Source organism: Elephantulus edwardii, unplaced genomic scaffold, assembly GCF_000299155.1.
Source record: "Elephantulus edwardii isolate Elephantulus edwardi_28Jun2011 unplaced genomic scaffold, EleEdw1.0 scaffold00310, whole genome shotgun sequence".
Classification (NCBI taxonomy): domain Eukaryota; kingdom Metazoa; phylum Chordata; class Mammalia; order Macroscelidea; family Macroscelididae; genus Elephantulus; species Elephantulus edwardii.
The window spans coordinates 734,561-738,685 of NW_006400060.1; the positions used below are offsets into that span (position 1 = coordinate 734,561).

The window sequence follows — 4,125 nt, forward strand, 5'->3', positions numbered from 1 at the left end:
TAATGTGAAACCTATACTTCGACCAAGAGGCAGTTGTCAGAACAGAACAAGGAGGCATTACATAGTTCAAAATCAAGAAGGGAGTCTGTCAGGGATGTATTCTGTCTCCATACCTTTTCAGTCTATTTGCAGAGCATATCATCGGAGACGCTGGGCTGTATGGGGAGGAATGTGGCATTAGGATTGGTGGGTGGAAGAGTCATCAACAACCTGCATTATGCAGATGGCACAACCCTGCTTGCTGAAGCTGAGGAGGACCTGAAGCACTTACTGCAGAAGGTTAAGGACTGCAGCCTCCTATATGGATTGAAGCTCAACATCAAGAAAACAAAGATTCTCAACACTGGGCCAATTGGCAGCATCAGTATGGATGGTGAAGAAATTGAGATAGTTAACAGTTTTAGTTTATTTGGCTCCACAGTCAACCGTCTTGGTAATAGCAGCCGGGAAATCAAGAGACGAATAGCATGGGGAAAGTCAGCTGTGAGGGTCCTTTCAAGAGTACTGAAGAGCAACAACGTCAGGCTGGAGACTAAGGTGTGCCTGATCCGGTCTACAGTCTTCGCCATTACGTGCTATGCATCAGAGAGTTGGACAGTGAATAGAGACTATAGAAGAATTGATGCCTTTGAGCTGTGGTGCTGGAGAAGAGTGTTGAATATAACATGGACTTCTAGGAGAACAAACAGGTTTGTTCTGGAGAAGGTGAAGCCGGAATGCTCCTTGGAGTCAAGGCTTCTGAAGCTTCACATGACATACTTTGGGCATGTTGCAAGGAGGGACTGGTCTTTGGAGAGGGACGTCATGTTTGGCAGAGTAGAGGGGCGGAGTAGGAGAGGAAGACCATCGATGAGATGTGACTGGAGTGGTGGGAATGAGTGCATTTGAGATGGTTAGGTTGGCACAGGATAGAATGGAGTTTAGTTGTACATAGGGTCGCTATGAGTCGCAAGCGACTCGATGGCACATGACAACAACACCACTACTCAATAGCCATTAATTGATGCGGTTAATGAACCAGCTGATGCTGCTCCCCACTCCCCAGTCCAGGCCTGCTCCACGGAGCCCACTGTCACTCACAGTGACCCTATACAACTGAGCACAAGGGCCCCAAGGGATTCCAAGGTTATAAATCTGAACAAGAGCAGATGGCCCCATCCTTCTCTTGTGCAGAGGCTGGTGGAATCAAACTGCTGACCTTTTAGTCAGCCATCCAAAGCTGCACTTTCTCTGTGGTGTCAGAGCCCACTTAGGGTGGGGCTCAGAGCCCAGATGGCCAGAGTCCAGGACCTGCTCGGCCACTGACCAGCAGTGAGGCCAGACTTATGAGAGGCTGGAGAGTGAGGCAGCCGGGCCTAGATCCCCCTCCCTCCCAGTCAAGCCTGGCACCGGGCCAGAGGTCCCTTGTGCTTTATTGAGCAAGAACAGCCCCCTGGGCCTGCATCTTAGCATTGCTGTGAGTGCTGGGGCAGCCCTGCTCTGCTCCCCATGGCCCCAGCTGGCCACTCAGCCTCTGAAGCCTTGTACTGGGTTCAGGCCAGGCTGCTCGTGCATCAAATCCACTTGAGGGTCACTTCTGGGACCTGGCTTCCCAGGAGGTATGAGAGGATGCCTGTGGCCTGGGTCCAGCCCTGGGGACCCAGCCTGCTTGGTAGGGCTGGGCCTGGCCAGGTTCCAGACTGTGTCTGCCAGGGGACCCTCATGAAAGGTGTGTCAGTCCATTTCTAGGCTGGCATTATCACCTGTGCCCTGTGTAGCTGTAGGGGTATCGCAGAAGCAGGCTCTGGTGACCAGGCAGCACGTGCATGTAGTAGTGCTCCACCAGGCTGCCGATGTTCATAAACAGCCCTCCAGGTAGAACTTGTAGCCCTTCTCAGAGATGCAGTAGTTCCTTACATTGCTGCATGTCTCATCCCACATGACCAGGACCTTCCCTGACTTGGTGGAGGAGTTGCAGATACAGTACTGCCCATCCTGTGGCTCCCTCCAGGGGCTTGTGGACTTGAACAGCCTTTCCACCTTGTAGGATTTCGTCATGTTGATGAAGAGTTGGGCAGTGGCACCTTCTTGTAGTCCTCATCCAAGTCCTCATCACCGGTGTCCACCTGCGAGGGCTGCCGGGGCTTCTCAAAGGAGAAGCTCCTGAAACTCTGTCCATTGGGGAGGTGATTGCTGAAGGTGGGACAGTTGTGGCCTCTCTGGCTTGGGCACAACTTCAGGGCAAATGGGGACCTCATGCCTCGACATTTTCAGCATCAGAGGTTTGAGGCCCAGTGGGCGCAAATGGTCCGGGCCTGTCCCCCTCCCTTGGGGTGGCCACCTCCACTGTCTAGAGGAGCTTGGGCTTTTGTTGGGAACAGGTGGGGGTTCAGGTGGGGGTGGCCCCCGTGTGGATAAGTGGAAGGACTTGAGCTTGTCACAGTTCCTGGTGTCTGTGGCGGCCATGGTGGCCGAGACGGCACCAATTCCATGACTGGGGACTTGGGGCTCTGGACTAGTGCAGGTGCCCTTCCAGAAGCCAGGGGGCTTCTAAAGACTGGGCACAATGGTCTGACTGCTTCCTGGGGCATCACTCATACACCAGGAGGCAACAGACACCCTGGCACCAGGCTCCCCTCAGCTCAGTAGTGGGTCCCTCTTAGCATCTTCCATGTTCAGGCCCACTTCTGAGAGACCACACTTGGGGGTGGGGGTGGAAGCAGAAGGCTTGGGTCCTTAGAGGTGAAGGAGTGGACACAGGGCACCCTCAGTGAAGGTTGGCTTCCTGAGCATGGGCAGGTGGGTGGGTCAGGGCATCATCAGCCTTCACAGGGTTAGGAGAGTCGGGTTCCAGGTATGAGTTGTCCTCATCATCATACTCGTAGTCTTCATTCTCTGTAGGGTCTGAGGAGAAGCTGATATTAGCCAGATGCTCCACGGCACTATAGAATCTGTCCAGGCCTGAGCTGGGGTGACTGACATCCAGACACAGCTCCTTCTCATGGAAGTGGCCAATCTTTCTGTGCAACTGGGCCATCCAGCTCTTGTACTCATCCTCTGAGGAGGCCAAAAAGAACCAGGTCCAGTGCTTCTTGCTGATGTGGATGATCTTAAAGGCAGAGACATTGCTTGATGTGGTCTCCTCAGCCACCCACATCACCCAGTTGTTCTCAACTCAGTGAGAAGGCACCCTGTGGAGAGGTGGATATGCTGCTCTTGAAGTAGTAGATGCACCTCTTGTGGATGATGATGAAGCACAGAGGCCATTTGAGCAGCTGCAGTTGGGTGCAGCCCTTCTTGTGCAGGTAACTGGTTTTGGACACTCCCCCAGGCATGGTCAGCAGGTTCTAGGAACCAATAGCCTTCAGGGGCACCAGCCAGTGCATTTCCTCGGCCACCATGACAACTTGGCAGGCAGCAAGTCCTCTGGTTTCCAGGGCATCCACCGCCCCTGGGTGCAGCCACATGGCCCTGTGCCAGGTCCACACACCCCCACCTTGTCCTGGGCACCACCTTTCACTCTCTGGGCCCAGCTCTGTTGTCAGGGCCCGTACCTGCCATGCCAGTCCCCCAGGACTTTCATTGAGTACATAGTTATTTATTATTGTCATGTCCTCTTGTTCTATTGACCCTTTAAGCATATAGTGACCTTTCTTGTCCTTATTGATGGAATTTGCTTTGAAATTTATTTTATCAGAGATTAATATCATGACTACTGCTTTTTATCTGGTTGCCATTAGTTTGGTGTGTTTTTTACCACACTTTTATTTTTAGTCTTTCTTTATCTTCATTTTTCAGGAGCTGATTGTGGAACAGACAACCAACTACTGATATGTAAGTTCAAGCTGAAGCTAAGAAAATTAAACTGAATCCACAGGAGCCAAAATATGACTTTGATTGCATCCCACCTGAATTGCTGAATCATCTGAGGAACAGGTTTGAGGCCTTGAATACTAATGAGCGAAGACCAGATGAATTGTGGGAGGATGTCAAATGCATCATCCAGGAAGAATGCAAACAGTCATTACAAAGACAGAAGAGAAAGAAAAGACCAAAATGGATGTCAGAAGAAACTTTGAAGATTGCACTGGAGCATAGAGAAGCCAAAGCACAAGGAAGAATTCAAGATACTAAAGAGCTGAACAG

The 4,125-nt window shown here is 51.6% G+C and overlaps 1 pseudogene; it reads right to left on the reverse strand.

Moving 5' to 3' along the window:
* Positions 1 to 1,738: 1,738 nt before the first annotated feature.
* LOC102855746 lies at positions 1,739 to 3,445 on the reverse strand (annotated as a pseudogene).
* Positions 3,446 to 4,125: the final 680 nt, after the last annotated feature.